We start from the raw sequence: 19,494 nt of genomic DNA, 5'->3' as shown, positions 1-19,494 counted from the left end.
TAATCATAAGCTCTACCTTAGAGCCACAGGAAGAGGAAGCACTAATTCAAGTGCTAAAAATACACAAGATAGCTCTTGGATGGTCCATCAGTGATCTTAAGGGCATTAGCCCAGCCAAATGCATGCACAAGATCCTATTGGAGGGTGACGCTAAGCCAATGGTTCATTCACAGAGGCGGCTGAATCTAGCCATGAAGGAGGTGGTGCAGAAGGAGGTCACTAAATTACTAGAGGCTGAGATTATTTATCCCATCTCTAATAGACCCTGGGTAAGCCCTGTCCAAGTCGTCCCTAAGAAGGGTAGCATGACAGTGGTTCATAATGAAAAAAATGAACTGGTTCCTACAAGAACAGTTACAGGATGGCGTATGTGTATTGATTACTGAAGGCTCAATACAGCTACCAGAAAGGATCGTTTTCCTTTACCATTCAAAGACCAGATGCTAGAAAGACTAGCAGGTCATGAATACTACTGCTTCCTGGATAGATATTCAGGTTATAATCAAATTGCAGTAGATCCCCAGGATCAAGAGAAAACAGCATTCACATGCACATCTAGAGTATTCACATACAGAAGGATGCCATTTGGCCTGTGCAATGCACCTGCAACCTTTCAAAGGTGCATGCTTTCTATTTTTTGTGATATGGTGGAAAAATTTCTGGAAGTCTTCATGGATGACTTTTCAGTATTTGGAGACTCATTCAGCTCCTGTCTTGACCATCTAGCACTTGGTCTAAAGAGGTGCCAATAGACTAACCTGGTTTTAAACTGGGAAAAATGTCACTTTATGGTGACTGAAGGAATTGTCCTTGGGCACAAAATTTCGATCAAGGGAATAGAGGTAAGTAGAGGTAATTGAAAAATTACCACCACCTGCCAATGTTAAGGCAATCAGAAGCTTTCTGGGGCATGCAGGATTCTATAGGAGGTTTATAAAAGATTTTTCAAAAATTGCCAAACCTCTGAGTAATCTGCTAGCTACTGACACGCCATTTATCTTTGATAAGGAGTGTCTGCAGGCGTTTGAGACTCTGAAAGCTAAGCTGGTCATAGCACCAGTCATCTCTGCACCAGACTGGACACTACCATTTGAACTGATGTGTGATGCCAGTGACCATGCCATTGGTGCAGTGTTGGGTCAAAGGCATGACAAGCTTCTGCACGTCATTTACTATGCCAGTCATGTTTTAAATAACGCACAGAAGAACTACATAACCACAAAAAAATAGTTACTTACAGTGGTTTATGCTATTGACAAGTTCAGATCTTATTTAGTAGGATCAAAAGTGATTGTGTACACTGACCATGCTGCTCTTAAATATCTACTCACAAAGCAGGATTCAAAATCCAGACTCATCAGATGGGTGTTGCTTCTGCAGGAGGTTGATATAGAAATAAGAGACAGAAAAGGGACAGAGAACCAAGAAGCAGATCATCTATCCCGAAGAGAACCAGTAGAAGGGGCGTCCCTCCCTCTTACTGAAATCTCTGAAAACATTCTGGATGAGCACCTCTTTGCCATCCAGGAAGTGCCATGGTTTGCAGACATTGCAAACTACAAGGCAGTGAGATTCATACCCAAAGAGTACAGTAGGCAGCAAACAAAGAAATTGATCACGGATGCAAAGTACTATCTTTGGGATGAACCATATCTCTTCAAGAGATGTGCAGACGGAGTAATCCGTAGATGTGTGCCTAAAGAAGAAGCACGGAATATCTTTTGGCACTGCCATGGATCACAGTATGGAGGACATTTTGGAAGTGAGCGAACAGCCACAAGAGTCCTCCAATGTGGCTTCTATTGGCCTACTCTCTATAAAGACTCCCGAGTGTTTGTACTTAATTGTGATAGTTGCCAAAGATCTGGCAATCTGCCTCACAGTTATGCCATGCCTCAATAAGGGATCTTGGAGATTGAGTTATTTGATGTATGGGGTATTGACTTCATAGGACATTTCCCACCATCATACTCAAACACTTACATTTTGATTGCAATGGATTATGTATCCAAATGGATGGAAGCTATTGCAACACCCACTAACGATACTAAGACAGTGCTGAAATTCCTTCAGAAACACATCTTCAGCAGATTTGGTATCCCTAGAGTACTAATCAGTGATGGGGGCACTCATTTCTGCAATAAATAACTTTACTCTGCTTTGGTTCGATATGGAGTTAGCCACAGGGTAGCTACTCCATATCATCCACAGACAAATGGGCAAGCTGAAGTCTCTAATAGAGAACTTAAAAGAATCCTGGAATAGACTGTAATTAACTGTAGAAGGGATTGGGCAAGAAGCTTGGATGATGCTTTGTGGGCTTACAGAACAGCATTCAAGACACCTATAGAAACTTCTCCATACCAGCTATTGTATGGAAAAGCCTGTCACTTGCTAGTGGAACTGGAACACAAGGCCTATTGGGCAACCAGATTCCTAAACCTTGATGCCAAGTTAGCTGGAGAAAATTGATTGCTCCAGTTAAATGAACTAGAGGAATTCAGACTCAATGCTTTCAAAAATGCAAAAATTTACAAAGAGAAAGAAAAAAGATGGCATGATAAGAAATTATCATGCAGAGTCTTTGAGCCAGGGTAGAAAGTTTTGCTATTTAATTTGAGGCTCAGATTATTCCCTGGGAAATTGAAATCCCGGTGGAGAGGTCCATATGTGATTACAAGTGTGTCACCATATGGATACGTGGAGCTTCAGGATAATGATTCTAACAAAAAGTTCATTGTTAATGAACAGAGAGTTAAACATTATCTTGAAAGCAATTTTGAGCAAGAATGCTCAAAACTAAGACTTGATTAAAGCTCAGCAATAGTCCAGCTAAAGACAATAAAGAAGCGCTTGCTGGGAGGCAACCCAGCCATTTACAAGGTTTATTTGTTAATTAATTGATTTTTACATGTTTATGTCAGTTATCTTCAAGGTAAAATAGCAATTGCTTGAGTTCACAGAGTTATAGAAGGATTCAGAGGATAAAACAGCAAAAAGAAGCTCACTAGTGCGAAAAAAGCCAGTAAGAGCTGTTTTGGGCGCTGAACGCCCAAAAGAAGCACTCACTGGGCGTTCAACGCCAGTAAGGATAGCCATCTGGGCGTTGAACACCAAAAAGAAGCATATTATGGGCGTTGAATGCCAGAAAGAAGCACCTTCTGGGCCTTCAACGCCAGATTTATAGCATCCTGGGTGTTCAGAAAAACGCCCAGTGACAAAGGAGTTCCTGGCGTTCAACGCCAGCTAGAAGCAACAGCTGGGCATTGAACGCCCAGGAGAAGATGCAAACGAGCGTTAAATGCCCAAAACATGCAGCGTTTGGGCGTTTAACGCCAGGATTGTGGGGAGGAGGTAAATTCGTTTTCACTTTAAATTTTTTCCAATTTTCATGTTTCAATTCATGATTTCTTACATAAACATATTACAAACTCTCATCTTTTCAAATCTTTTTAATTTCTTCTGAATTCTTTTTTCAAACTCATCATATTATATTTTTGAATTCAAAGTTATCCTTTTTAAAATCTCATCATATCTTTTGAATTTTCGAATTTTCCCCTCCTTCTATTCCTCTCCTTTCCTTTCTTTGCTTGAGGACAAGCAAACCTCTAAGCTTGGTGTGTTTTTCTGTGATCACTGAGCTAAAACTCATCAAGATCATTGCACCTAAGGGAAAACAAACTACTTTAAGAGGTAAGAAAGAGAATATTCCAAAACCGCTATGGAATTAAGGGAAGTTCTTAACCAAAGAACATGCAGACCATTACCACAAAATAATGGGTCTGAGATCAGTGATCCCAGAAGTTAAATTCGATCTGAAAGAAGATGAATATCTGGAGATACAGGAGCTGAAGTGCCAGAAGCTGTCTCTTGAAGGACCAGACACCCACAAGTTGAAGGAGCACCCATCATCTCCCAAACCAAAGGTTGTTGAGTCCTAATCTTAAACTTAACTCTGTGATAATTGTTCTTATTAGGAATTTACCATAGAAGTTATATATTAGTAGTAGTAATTAGTATCTCTATTTTGATTTTATCTCCAATTAAGCCATAATTTTGTTTTTTCTCATCATCATAAACATGAATAAAATAGTAGATTTTTAGAATAAAGAGGCAATATTTTTCGAGTTTTTAATAAGGAAAATTCTAATTATTTAGATGTGGTGGCATTACTTTTTATCTTCTGAATGAATGCTTGAACAGTGTATATTTTTGATATTGAATTTCATGAATGTTAAAATTTTTGGCTCTTGAAAGAATGATGAACAAGAGAAATATTATTGATGATCTGAAAAATCATGAAATTGATTCTTGAAGCAAGAAAAAGCAGTGAAGAAAAAAAAGTGGCGAAAAAAAAAGAATCATTGGATAAAGAAAAAGAAAAGCCAATAACCCTTAAAACCAAAAGGCACGGATGAAAAGGATCCAAGGCTTTGAGCATTAATGGATAGGAGGGCCCAAGGAAATAAATCCAGGCCTAAGCGGCTAAATCAAGCTGTCCCTAACCATGTGCTTGTGGCATGCAGGTCCAAGTGAAAAGCTTGAGACTGAGTGGTTAAAGTCGTGATCCAAAGCAAAAGAGTGTGCTTAAGAACTCTAGACACCTCTAATTGGGGACTTTAGCAAAGCTAAGTCACAATCTGAAAAGGTTCACCCAGTTATGTGTCTGTGGCATTTATGTATCCGGTGGTAATATTGGAAAACAAAGTGCTTAGGGCCACGACCAAGACTCATCAAGTAACTGTGTTCAAGAATCAACATACTAAACTAGGAAAATCAATAATACTATCTGAATTCTAAGTTCCTATGGATGCCAATCATTCTGGATTTCAAAGGATAAAGTGAGATTCCAAAACTGTTCAGAAGCAAAAAGCTACTAGTCCCGCTCATCTAATTAGAACATGAGCTTCACTTGAAACTCTGAGATATTATTTCTTCTTAATTCCTTTTTATCCTACTTTTTTTATCTAGTTGCTTGAGAACAAGCAACAGTTTAAGTTTGGTGTTGTGATGAGCAGATATTTTTTACGCTTTTTGGGGGGTAATTTCATGTAGATTCTATTATGTTTTAGTTCGTTTTTGGTAGATTTTTATTAGTTTTTAGGAAAAAGTCATATTTCTGGACTTTACTATGAGTTTGTGTGTTTTTCTGTGATTTCATATATTTTCTGGCTGAAATTGAGGGAGCTGAGCAAAAATCTGATTCAGGCTGAAAAAGGACTGGTGATGTTGTTGGATTCTGACCTCTCTGCACTCGGAATAGATTTTTTGGAGCTACAGGAGTCCAATTGGCGCGCCCTCAATCGGGTTTGAAAGTAGACATTTAGGGCTTTCCAGAAATATATAATAGTCCATACGTTGCGCGAAAATATATGACGTAACCTGGCTTTCAACGCCAGTTCCATGTTGCAGTCTCGCGTTCAGTGCCAGAAACAGGTTACAAGTTGGAGTTCAACGCCAGAAACAGGTTACAACCTAGCGTTCAACTCTAGAAACAGCCCAGGCACGTGAGAAGCTTAAGTCTCAGCCCCAGCAAACACCAAGTGGGCCCCAGAAGTGGATTTCTGCACTATCCATCTTAGTTTACTCATTTTCTATAAACCTAGGTTACTAGTTTAGTATTTAAACAACTTTTAGAGACTTATTTTGTATCTCATGACATTTTTAGATCTGAGTTTTATAGACGGCATGAGTCTCTAAACTCCATTGTTGGGGGTGAGGAGCTCTGCAGCGTCTCGATGAATTAATGCAATTATTTCTATTTTCCATTCAAACATGCTTGTTCCTATCTAAGATATTCATTCGCGCTTCACTATGAAGAATGTGATGATCCGTGACACTCATCACCTTCCTCAATCCATGAACGTGTGCTTGACAACCACCTCCGTTCTACATCAGATTGAATGAGTATCTCTTAGAATCCTTAATCAGAATCTTTGTGGTATAAGCTAGGATTGATGGCGGCATTCATGAGAATCCGGAAAGTCTAAACCTTGTCTGTGGTATTCCGAGTAGGATTCAAGGATAGAATAGCTGTGACGAGCTTCAAACTCACGATTGTTGGGCGTAGTGACAGACGCAAAAGGATCAATAGATCTTATTCCGACATGATTGAGAACCAACAGGTGATTAGCCGTGCTGTGACAGAGCATTTGGACCATTTTCACTGAGAGGATGGGAAGTAGCCATTGACAATAGTGACGCCCTACATACAGCTTGTCATGGAAGGAACTTTGCACTTTTGAAAGTGAGGAAGCATTATGTTACAGGAATTCAGAAGACAAAGCATCTCCAAAACTCTAACATATTCTCCATTATTGAGTAACAATCATTTATTTTATTCCCTTTGACTTTTTACAATTAAAACTAAAAATTATTATTGATATTATATCCTGACTAAGAGTTACAAGATAACCATAGCTTGCTTCAAGCCAACAATCTCCGTGGGATTCGACCCTTACTCACGTAAGGTATTACTTGGACGACCCAGTGCACTTGCTGGTTAGTTGTGCGGAATTACATAGTGTGAAGTAATTTTCGTGCACCAAACGGCGCCATAAAACTTGATGGGTGGAATTCATTACCCTTTCCCAATAATATTGATGAATCCACTCTTGGCAAGCGCACCAAAATTATCGTCAAGTATTAACCCACAGTGGAGTGGGATCGTATCCACAGAGATTGGTAGATTTGAGCAATTTTAATCAATTGGTGAATTAGTCAAGCTCAACAGAATAAGTTGTAAGTGTATAATTATAAATGGAAGAAACATAAATGGCAAAGGAATAAAAGAAAGCAATAAAATGAAAAAATGGAAATAACAGGAATGTAAAGGGGAATGGGATTTTGCAGAATGTAAGTAAAGCTATAAAAGAATGACAGAGATAAGAATGGGGGAATTTATTGAGATCAAGAGATATTGTCTCTTTGGATTAAATCCAGCTCATATCTTCTTCAATCATGCAACTCATTGACGTCATGGAAATCATGATTGATTGAGCCCCAATCCCTTGGTGACTCAATCTCTCAAATCTTGAACAATAGCCAATTCCTTGGTCTAATTGCTCATGAAGAGAGATATGCTTGGTCCCTGATTATACCACACATCATCATAGGTCCAAGTAGAGGAAGGATTGTATGTCACCATATCCAAACACCAAAACCCAGATTCTACTCAAGTGTGAGAAGGGAATTCTAGCATGGTTTCATGTTTCCTTTTCCAAGGTTCACATGAAACCCATTTTGCATTCAACCTCTTTTCCACGTTAATTGAACACTAAGCATAAAAATCGAAATTCCTTCTAGTAAATCAAAGAGAAGATGAAGAGAAGAAGAAATTCACTATCATTAATCCATCAAATACAATAAAGCTCCCTCTCTCAATGAGAGGGAATTTAGCTACTCATAGCTCAGAGAGAAAGTACAAAAGATGGAAGAGATGAAGTGTGAAAAGTAAAAAGTGAAATCCAAAACTAAATTCTGTGACTTGCTAACCCCCTTTTCTAATACTTCCAAGGGTATTTATACTACTCCTAGATCAAGAAATAAAGGAAAATTACAAAAGTGAAAAGAAAATTACAATTTGGAGGGAAAAAAATCAACAAACGTGATCTTCTAGCTGGCATATGACTGGCGCTTCTCTGGCATGTCACGTGATAAACCGCAATTTTTTGGTTTATCTTGTACTTAATTTGGGGGTTTTTGTCAATATTTCTCGCACTTATTCACAAGAAATGCATGGTTTTGTGTTCACTTCCTAATATTGCTCCATAATAGAAAACATGCTTATTTTGCCTTAGAATTGCTATATTTTGATCTTCTTTATTGCCATTCGATGCCGTGACTATTTGTTGAGTGATTTCAGAATTAATAGGGTAAGAGTGGCCTCGAAGAAAGAAGAAAAGTATGCACAAGAGGAAGGAACATGAAGATTTGGATTTTGGGAACTGCAGCATCGACGCGCACGCGTGGATGAGGATAGCTGAAAGCGGCATGCAAGGATGGATGCATCCGCGCAGGCCAGAGAATTCCAACCAATGCGCACGCGTACTTGGCGCGCACGCGTGGATCACAAAAGCAATCGGCGCGCACGCATGCATGGCGTGCACGCGTGGGAAGCTGGACATGACCTCATTAAAGGAAATCGTGCCTGGCGATTTTTGAGGCTCATTAGGCCCAATTTCAAGTTGTTTCTGCATGGGAGGATCAATCATTTTTACACTAAGACACATTTTTCTAGTTTTTTTGGTTTTTTGTTCTTCTAGAGAGAGAAACCCTTGTTCTTCTCTAGATCTTGTTTTAATTTAATCTTCCCTTGTTGAATCTGAATTGGAGTTTGTTAATTACTAGTTTTGATTTTTTAATTTGAATTCCTTAGTATACTTTTGTTTGGATCTTGTGTTAGTTTATGGATTCTTGTCAATTGTCATTTTGTACCCATTGCATGAATGTTGTGAATCTTGACTTGTTGGTGTTACATTGATGATTTCTATGCTTAATTATGTTGTTTGAGTGATTGTAAGTTGATATTTGTTAGTGGGTATTTGTTAATTTCAATCCATTTGCAATTTGGACATGTCTCTTGTTAATGCTTACCAAGTGTTTGATGAATTGTTTGCCTTGATTATGGAGTAGTTCTTTTTACTCTTGGCCTAGGCCAAGGGAATTGGGTAAACTTGAGTCATTGGGTCTAGTGGATTTGATGATTTAGGAACCCTTAGTGGTCAATTTGATAGCCATTGACACTAGCCTACTACTAGTTTAATTAGTAGTGAGGTTAGGCCTTATGGGTAGATGTTGACCAAACCATTTAACTTACTTCAAGTATAGAAGTAGACTTAATGACTTTGGTTCCTCATAATTGTCAAGATATGGTTATTAGACAAAGATAGTGACCTTAATTCCCATGCCTAGCCAAGAGTTACTTTTATCATTCATATTTGAAAACCCAAATTCTTAATTGTCTTGCTTTAGTTGTAGCTATTGTCTAGTTGAGAGTAGAATTAAATTGAATGTTGTCTTCTTAGTTTGAAATTTCTCACATCTTGCTTGGTTATTTGAATTAGTTCATTGCACTTTAGATTACTTGTTTGCTGAGATTTCTAGTTTATTTTCTCGCTCATGACTTACAACCCCGGATTTCTAACCAATGTTGAAGCACATGTTTGCCCATTCTTTTTGAGACGAACCGAGGTTTGAATACTTCGGTTATTTTATTATGGTTGAACTTGTGACAACCAATTCCTTTCTGAATTTGATCCTCCAAGATTGTTATTGGTAGAGTTATACTTGTAATGCAACTTCATTGAGAAAATATCTTCCGACAATCCCCTTGTGTGTATCAAATTTTTGGCGCCGTTGCCGGGGAATAGTTGCAACATATGCCTTGATATTGGTTATGTGAATATTGTAGATAGTTTGTTTGCTTTCAATACTTAGCTATAGTTTAGCTTCTTTTATTTTTGTGCTATGACTGTCAAGTTTGATGACTCGGTCTCAACCAAATTCTAGCTTAGCCGATTTTGATCCCGAGATTGAAAGAACTTTGTTACACACTCGGCAAACTAGACGGCGGTTGGACTATATGGCTAGTACTTCGGCCTCTCTTGAGGAACATACTGAATCACTAGACGGTACCAAAAGTGACTTGGAGTCCGCTACTTCCTATTCTTCTGTTGGCACTACTAATACATCTTTGCATCCTACAGGTGAACCATACATGGCGGAGCCACGCCGGATCACTTTACATGAGCAAGGAGCCCCGGATATTGTACTTCAACCATTGCAAGCAAGGTATCCCAACCTTAATCCAAACTTTGAATTGAAGAGTAGCTTGAGAAATCTACTACCTAAGTATCATGGGTTGCTGGGTCAAGACCCCATCTGACATCTAAAGGATTTTCAAGTTGCTTGTTCTACAGCTCGAAGGCATGGAGCTGATAAGGTGGCTATCATGGTTTTTGCCTTCCCTTTCTCTATTGAAGCGCAAGCAAAGACATGGTTTTATTCGCTACCGGATGAGATTGCTACCAATTGGGATTTCTTAATAAGAGAGTTTCTAGATAAATTCTTCCCACCGAAAAAGACCGACTACATCCGGAAGGAGATTTTGGGTATAATGCAAAGAGACCAAGAGAGTTTGTATGAGTATTGGTCTCGGTTCAAGAGGCTATTGGAATCTTGTCCACACCATGGAATGAACACTCACTTGCGCATTAGCTACTTCACCAGAGGTCTTTGTGTGGATGATAGAAGATTGCTCACCGCTTCTAGCGGTGGTTCCCTTTCGAAAAACAAGACGGGGGAAGAAGCTTGGAGTTTGATAAAGGATGTTGCCGAAGCTATACAACATACAAGGGTGAGAAGTAATCCCCTCAAGGTTGTGTTAGAACCGTCTTCTTCTGAATCAAGCCTAACCAAAGAACTTGGGGACATGACCACCAACCTCACGCAAATGCAAAAGGATCAAAAGGAATTTTACTCCATCCAAGCCGTCCAAGCCCCACCTCCAGTTGCTCAACTTGAAGGCCCTCTTAGGATTTGTGGTTTGTGCTCTAGCACTACATATTACACTGATCAATGCCATCAAATTCAAGAGGAACATGCCCTTGTAGTAACCAATGTGAATTACAACAATCGTCCACCCTATCCTTCTCAAGGCCAAAACCACTACCCTCATGGTGGTAATCAACATCAAGGGTGGAGGGATAATGCACAAGGGGGTAATCAAATCCAAAGATGGAACAACTCTTCTTCTCATCACAACAACAACCAATCTTCATCTTAATACCACCACAACAACAACTACCAAGCCAACCAAAATCACCACAACCAAAACCAAAACAACTACACCAAGTACCAAGCACCACACCATAGAAAACAATCTAACCAAGCCCCTCCACCTTCCTCCAATCAAGTTGATGAGCTTAGAGCCGCTGTGGATAAACGAGATGAGGGCTAGAAGGCTCAATTCGAAGATGATTTCGATTGAGCTCCATGGGTGCTCAATTGGCCAATCTTGCCGACATGATTTCGAAGATGTCTATGTCCTCCTCCAACAACACCAACCAACCCTCAAGTTCTTCCAACCTTCCATCCCAACCCCAACCAAACCCAAGGGGCGGTCTCAACGCCATCACTCTATGGTCGGAAACTACATTGGAAGAGATACCTCCAAGGATCTTGGACGACATTCATGAGAAAGAAGTGAATGTTGAAGCTCCACATGAATAGGGGGGTAGACAAAAGGCATGAGGAAGAAGGAGTAAACCTCAAGGAACCCAAGAGGAAAGCTCTAGTGGATGAATCCATCCCTATTCCATTCCCTTTCATGGTGAAGAAAGCAAAAAAGACACCGGTATTTGATTTGAACATGCTTCAAGTGCTCAAGAAGGTTGAGGTAACCATACCACTCTTTATGCTATTCAACAAATTCCAAAGTATGCAAAATTCTTGAAAGACTTATGCACACACAAGGATAGGATAGGAGAATTGGAGACATTATCCTTGGGTAGTTCAATTTCTTCCTTGATGGAACCTATTCCAAAGAAATGTGGTGACCCTGGGCCTTGTTTAGTGTCTTGTTGTATTGGTGGACACACTTTTCATGATTGTATGTGTGATCTTGGAGCTTGTGTAAGCATCATGTCACTTTCTACCTTTGTGCGGTTGAATTTAGCTCCATTAAAGAAGTCAGCGGCGAGGTTTGCCTTGGCCGATAAAAGTGTGATCACAGTAACAGGAATAGCCGAAGATGTACTTGTGGCGATCAAGGATTTGATCTTTCCGGTTGACTTTTACATCCTTGAAATGCCTCCAATAGAAAATAGATGCTCATCCTCCGTTCTACTTAGTAGACCCTTCCTCAAGACCTTTAAATTCAAGTTAGATGCCTTCACCGGTACATATTCCTTTGAGGTTGGAGACAAGACTATCAAGTTTAATTTGGAAGAAGCCATGAACCATCCTCCTGAAGAGCATTCCGTTCTCCGATGTCATGTAATTGATGAAGTGGTAGTAGAAGTGCAAGAAGAAAACCATAACAAGTTGTGCTACCACATTGTTGAAGAGACGGATGACCGACACAAGAGAAAGTTATTGAGAGTGAACTCCGTGAGCTTGACAAAAAAGAACCTCAGCTTGAGGCAAAGAGTAAATTGAAGCCTCTTCCATCTCATTTGAAGTATGCTTTCTTAGAGGACAACTAAAACTTCCGGTCATTATTGCTAGTGTGCTTTCTAGTGAAGAAGAAGAAAAGCTCCTAGATGTTCTCAGAAAGTACAAGAAGGCAATTGGTTAGAGCCTAGCCGATATTGTGGGGATTGACCCTCGCAAGTGCATGCATCAGATATTTCTTCAAGATGGGGCTAGGCCGGTTAGGCAACCGCAAAGGAGGCTCAATCCAACCATCCTCAATGTGGTAAAGAAAGAGGTCACTAGGCTACTTGATGCGGGTATCATATACCCGATTTCTGATAGTGAGTGGGTGAGCTCAGTCCAAGTTGTCCCAAGAACTCAGGCATCACTGCGGTTACAAAGGATGATGGTGAAGTGGTCACCAAGAGAGTACAAAATGTATGGCGAGTGTGCATCGACTATAGAAGGTTGAATGCCGCTACAAGGAAGGACCACTACCCTTTGCCCTTTATCGACCAGATGTTGGACAGTTTAGCGGGTAAATCCCATGACTATTTTCTTGATGGATTCACTGGTTACTTCCAGATTCACATTTCTCCTGAAGATCAGGAAAATACCACATTCACTTGCCCTTTTGGCACCTCTGCCTATAAAAGGATGCCATTTGGACTATGTAATGCACCCGCTACTTTTCACCAGTGCATGACCAGTGTCTTTTCTGATCTAATGGAGAATTGTCTGGAAGTCTTTATGGATGACTTCAGTGTTTATGGAACTTCATTTTATTGTTGCTTAGAGAACTTGGCTAAGGTCTTAGCTAGATGTGTTGACACCAACCTTGTCTTAAATTTTGAAAAATGTCATTTTATGGTAAGACAAGATATAGTGTTAGGACATGTAGTATCTCATGAAGGAATTTCTGTAGACCCGGCCAAGGTCGATGTTATCACCACTTTATCTTACCCCTCATCTGTGAGGGAGGTCCACTCGTTTTTAGGACATGCAGGATTCTATAGGTGCTTTATCAAAGATTTCAGCAAGATTGCTTTACCGTTGTCGTGCCTACTCCAAAAGGATGTGGACTTTGAGTTTGATAGTGAATGTGTGAATGCTTTTGAAGAGCTAAGGAGATCTCTTACCACGGCACTGATTGTGCGAGGCCCCAACTGGACGTTGCCATTAGAGATAATGTGCGATGCGTCAAACCAAGCTATAGGTGCCGCGCTTGCACAGCGCGATGGTAAACTCCCTTATGTCATTGCATACTCTTCTAAAACACTTGATGCAGCACAATCCAACTATACCACTACTGAAAATGAACTCCTAGCTATTGTTCATGCTTTAGATAAATTCAGATCTTATTTGCTTGGATCAAAGATAGTGGTATACACGGATCATGCGGCTTTGAAATACTTATTGTCAAAGAATGAGTCAAAACCTAGACTCATACGCTGGATCTTGCTTTTGCAAGAATTTGACATTGAGATTAAGGACCGGAGTGGATCTCAAAACTTAGTTACGGATCATTTAAGCCGCCTTGAGAATTTAAAATCATATCCATTTTCGATCAATAACTCATTCCCATTGGATAGCTTGCATGCTGTGTCGAATAGCTTTCCTTGGTTTGCCCCAATGGCGAACTACTTGGTTGCGAAACTCTTCCCTCCCAACTTTTCTAAACACCAAAGGGATAAGTTGAGGAGTGATTCCAAATATTACATTTGGGATGACCCTCACTTGTGGAAGAGGGGAGTAGACCAAGTAATTCGAAGATGTGTCCCGGAGTCCGAAATCCAACCCATTCTTGAAGCTTGCCATTCGTCCGAATGTGGTGGCCACTTTGGCTCACAAAGGACCGCAAAAAAAGTGTTGGATTGTGGATTCTGGTTGCCAACCTTATTGAAGGACGCTAATCGATTATGTGTGTCTTGCCATTAGTGTCAGAAGTCGGGAAACACATCCCAAAGGGATGAAATGCCTCAACAACCTATGTTGTTCTGTGAGATATTTGATGTATGGGCATTGACTTTATGGGACCATTTTCCAACTCAAGTGGGTACCTATATATTTTGTTAGCGGTAGACTACATGTCAAAGTGGGAAGAAGCAATACCTACCCGCCTTGACAATGCCAATACCATCATTTCTTTTATTAGGAATAACATTGTGTGCTGTTATGGGTTGCCACGAGAAATCGTGAGCGACCAAGGATCCCACTTTTGTAATAGAGAAGTAGAGGAAATGCTCAAGCGCTATGGGGTAGTGCATAAGGTTACCACTGCGTATCATCCGCAAACCAACAGACAAATGGAAGTGTCCAACTAGGAGATTAAGAGAATCTTGGAGAAAGTAGTCAATCTGCAAAGGAAGGATTGGAGCATCCGGTTAGGAGATGCACTATGGGCGTATATACTTCGCTAGGGATGAGTCCTTTCCGGATCGTCTATGGTAAGGCATGCCACCTTCCGGTGGAAATTGAGCACAGAGCCTATTGGGCAGTAAAGTGGTGCAACATGGATTTGACCCAAGCAGGAGTAGCCAGAAAATTACAACTAAAGGAGCTCGAGTGTTTGAGGAACGAAGCGTATGAGAATGCCCGGATTTACAAGGAAAAGACAAAGGCATTCCATGACCATCACATCTGGAAGAAGGACTTCCAAGAAGGTGATGAGGTTCTCCTCTACAATTCGAGGCTTCATTTCATGCCTGGCAAGCTCCACTCTAGATGGGAAGGACCTTTCAAGGTGAAAGAGATAAAGCCCTATGGAGTAGGGAGTTGTTTGATCCTAAAAGTGAAGCAACTTTCAAGGTGAATGGACATAGAGTGAAGAAGTACCATGGCTACAAGCTCCCAAAAGAGCTAGAGGTGTTCCTATTGGAGGATGCACCAAGAGAAGGAGAAACTTGAGCGACTGACCGTCCAACTTAAGGACGTTAAAGAAAAGTGCTTGGTGGGAGGCACCCCACCATGGTAAGATTTTCCTTGTGTATACCAGCTTGCTTTTAGTTTAGATTCTTGTGAATTTTGTGATTTCTTGATGTTGTTGATTGCTTAGGAATCCTAGTTGTTGATCTTGTTAGGTAATGATGAGCGGATAATTTATACGCTTTTTGGCATTATTTTTAGGAAGTTTTTAGTATGATCTAGTTACTTTTAGGGATGTTTTCATTAGTTTTTATGCTAAATTCACATTTCTGGACTTTACTATGAGTTTGTGTGTTTTTCTATGATTTCAGGTATTTTCTGGCTGAAATTGAGGGACCTGAGCAAAACTCTGATAAGTGACTGACAAAGGACTACTGATGCTATTGGAATCTGCCCTCCCTGCACTTGAAATGGATTTTCTGGAGCTACAGAACTCCAAATGACGCGCTCTCAACGGCATTGGAAAGTAGACATCCAGAGCTTTTCATCAATATATAATAATCTATACTTTATTTGAGATTTGACGACGTAAAATGGCGCTCAATGCTAGTTCCATGCTACATTCTGGAGTCAAACGCCAGAAACACGTCACGAACCAGAGTTAAACGCCCAAAACACGTTACAACTTGGCATTCAACCCCAAGAGAAGCCTCAGCTCGTGAATAGATCAAGCTCAACCCAAACATACACCAAGTGGGCCTCGGAAGTGGATTTATACATCAATTACTTACTCCTGTAAACCCCTAGTAGCTAGCTTAGTATAAATAGAACTTTTTACTAGTGTATTAGCTACCTTTGGACGTTTAGTTCTTAGATCTGGGGGCTGGCCATTCGGCCATGCCTGGACCGTTCACTTATGTATTTTCAACGGTGGAGTTTCTACACACCATAGATTAAGGGTGTGGAGCTCTGCTGTACCTCAAGTTTTAATGCAATTACTACTATTTTCTATCCAATTCGATTTATTCCTGTTCTAAGATATTCGTTGCACTTCAACTTGATGAATGTGATGATCCATGACACTCATAATCATTCTCACCTATGAACGCGCGTGACTGACAACCACTTCCGTTCTACCTTAGACCGGACGCATATCTCTTGGATTCCTTGATCAGAATCTTCGTGGTATAAGCTAGAATTGATGGCGGCATTCATGGGAATCCGGAAAGTCTAACTTTGTCTGTGGTATTCCGAGTAGGATTCCGGGATTGAATGACTGTGACGAGCTTCAAACTCCTGAAGGCTGGGCGTTAGTGACAGACGCAAAAGAATCACTGGATTCTATTCCAACCTGATTGAGAACCGACAGATGATTAGGCGTGCTGTGACAGAGCATTTGGACCATTTTCACTGAGAGGATGGGGTGTAGCCATTGACAATGGTGATGCCCTACATACAGCTTGCCATAGAAAGGAGTGATGAAAAACTAGAAGGAAGAAGTAGGAAAGCATAGATTCAGAAGGAACACAGCACCTCCATACACCTATCTGAAATTCCCACCATTGAATTACATGAGTAACTTTATCTTTATTTTCTGTTTATTTTTATTATCTTTATTTAAACCAATAATCTCTTAATCCAGTTAAATCCGCCTGACTAGGATTTACAAAATGACCATAGCTTGCTTTATACCAACAATCTCCGTGGGATCGACCCTTACTCACGTAAGGTATTACTTGGATGACCCAGTACACTTGCTGGTTAGTAAGTGCGGAGTTGTGACAAAGTGTGATTCATGTTTGAGAGGACCAAGCCTTTGGAGCCATTGTTGATGATCACAATTTCGTCCACCAAGTTTTTGACGCCGTTGCCGGGGATTGTTCGAGTATGGACAATTGACGGTTCATCTTGTTGCTCAGATTAGGTAATTTTCTTTTTATTTTCCTTTCAAAAAAGTTTTCAAAAATCTTTCAAAAATTTTTTCTTTATTTTTTTTTTCAAAAATATAATTTTTGAAAAAAAATAATAAAAATACAAAAAGTCATAAAATCATAAATAACCAAAAATATTTTGTGTTTCTTGTTTGAGTCTTGAGTCAATTTTTAAGTTTGGTGTCAATTGCATGCTTTAAAAATTTTTCTTGGATTTTTCGAAAATTCATGGATTCATGGTGTTCTTCATGATCTTCAAGTTGTTCTTGACAAGTCTTCTTGTTTGATCTTGATGTTTTCTTGTTTTGTGTTATATGTTGTTTTTCATATGCATTTTTGCATTCATAGTGTCCATGCATTAAAGAATTCTAAGTTTGGTGTCTTGCATGTTTTCTTTGCATAAAAAATTTTTCAAAAATATGTTCTTGATGTTCATCATGATCTTCAAAGTGTTCTTGGTGTTCATCTTAATATTCATAGTGTTCTTGCATGCATAATTGGTTTTGATCCAAAATTTTCATGTTTTGGATCATAATTGTGTTTTTCTCTCTCATCATTAAAAATTTAAAAATCAAAAAAATATCTTTTCCTTATTTCTCTGCAAATTTTCAAAAGTTTGAGTTGACTTGGTCAAAATTTTTTTAAAATTAGTTGTTTCTTACAAGTCAAGTCAAATTTTCAATTTTAAAAAAATCTTATCTTTTTAAAACTTTTTCAAAAATTAAATCTTTTTCATTTTTCTTATTAATTTTCGAAAATTCTTTAAAATGTTTTTCAAAAAAATCTTTTTCTTAATTTTATCTTAATTTTCAAAATTATGCTAACAATTAATATGATTGATTCAAAAATTTGAAGTTTGTTACTTTCTTGTTAAGAAAGGTTCAATCTTTAAATTCTAGAACCATATATTTTAGTTTCTTGTTAGTTAAGTAATTAATTTTAATTTTAAAAATTAAATCTTTTTCAATCCTATCTTTTTATCATATCTTCTTATCTTATCTTTTCATCATATCTTTTTCAAAATTTTATCTTTTTAAAAAATTTGATTTCAAAATATCTTATCTAACTTCTTATCTTCTTATCTTTTCAAATTTGATTTTAATATTTTTTTCAACTAACTATTTGACTTTTTGTTTGTTTCTTATCTTTTTCAAAACCACCTAACTACTTTTCCCTCTTTAATTTTCGAAAATATCTCATCTCTTTTTCAAAAATTCTTTTAATTGTTTTAAATTTTAATTTTAATTATATCTTATCTTTAATTTTCGAAAATCATTAACTACTTTTTCAAAATTATTTTCAAATTCTCCCTCTCTTCTCTTCTTCTATTTATTTATTTATTTACTAACACTTCTCTTCACCTCTCTTCATCTCCAATCATTGCCTCTATCCTCACCCTTGTGATTGGATTCTCCACTCTTATTCCTTTCTTCTTCTACTAATAATAAGGATCCTCTTTGTCCAGATATAGAGGATTCCTCTTCCTTTTTCTTTTTCTCTTATCTTTCATATGAGCAGGAATAAGGAAAAAGACATCTTTGTTGAAGCTAATCCAGAACCTGAAAGGACTCTGAAAAGAAAACTAAGAGAAGATAAATTACAGCAATCCAGAGGCAACCTTTCTGAAATTTTCGAACAAGAGAATGAGATGACAGCCGAACCCAACAACAATAATGCAAGGAGGATGCTTGGTGATTTCACTAAACCAACGTCCAAGTTTGATGGAAGAATCATCTCAATTCCTGCCATTGGAGCAAATAATTTTGAGCTGAAACCTCAATTAGTTGCTTTGGTGCAACAGAACTGCAAGTTTCATGGACTTCCATCTGAAGATCCTTATCAGTTTTTAATTGAGTTCTTGCAAATTTGTGAGACTGTTAAGACAAATGGAATAGATCCTGAAGTCTACAGGCTCATGCTTTTCTCTTTTGCTGTAAGAGACAGAGCTAGAACATGATTCGACTCACAACCTAAAGATAGCCTGGACTCCTGGGATAAGCTGGTCACGGCCTTCTTGGATAAATTCTTTCCTCCTCAAATGTTGAGCAAGCTTAGAGTGGATATTCAGACCTTCAAGCAAAAAGATGGTGAATCCCTCTATGAAGCTTGGGAAAGATACAAGCAGATGACCAAAAAGTGTCCTTCTGACATGTTTTCAGAATGGACCATATTAGATATATTCTATTATGGTCTATCTGAGTTTTCCAAAATGTCATTGGACCATTCTGCAGGTGGATCCATTCACTTAAAGAAAACGCCTGCAGAAGCTCAAGAACTTATTGACATGGTTGCAAATAACCAATTCATGTACACTTCTGAGAGGAATTCCGTGAATAATGAGACGCCTCAGAGGAAGGGAGTTCTTGAAATTGATGCTCTAAATGCCATATTGGCTCAGAACAAAGTGTTGACTCAGCAAGTCAACATGATTTCTCAAAGTCTGAATGGATGGCAAAATGCATCCAACAGTACTAAAGAGGCAGCTTCTGAAGAAGCTTATGATCCTGAGAACCCTGCAATAGCAGAGGTAAATTACATGGGTGAACCTTATGGAAACACCTAT

The 19,494-nt window shown here is 38.9% G+C and overlaps 1 non-coding gene across 1 annotated transcript; it reads right to left on the bottom strand.

Moving 5' to 3' along the window:
• Positions 1 to 18,978: 18,978 nt before the first annotated feature.
• Positions 18,979 to 19,082, bottom strand: LOC112716104 (small nucleolar RNA R71). The gene has a single exon (XR_003160162.1). It is a non-coding gene; the product is annotated as a small nucleolar RNA R71 (small nucleolar RNA).
• Between the last annotated feature and the right edge of the window lie 412 nt (positions 19,083 to 19,494).

This window comes from Arachis hypogaea, chromosome 1 (genome assembly GCF_003086295.3).
Source record: "Arachis hypogaea cultivar Tifrunner chromosome 1, arahy.Tifrunner.gnm2.J5K5, whole genome shotgun sequence".
NCBI lineage: Eukaryota > Viridiplantae > Streptophyta > Magnoliopsida > Fabales > Fabaceae > Arachis > Arachis hypogaea.
Note: the sequence above shows the minus strand (reverse complement) of the source record. Positions and strands in the feature narration are given on the sequence as shown.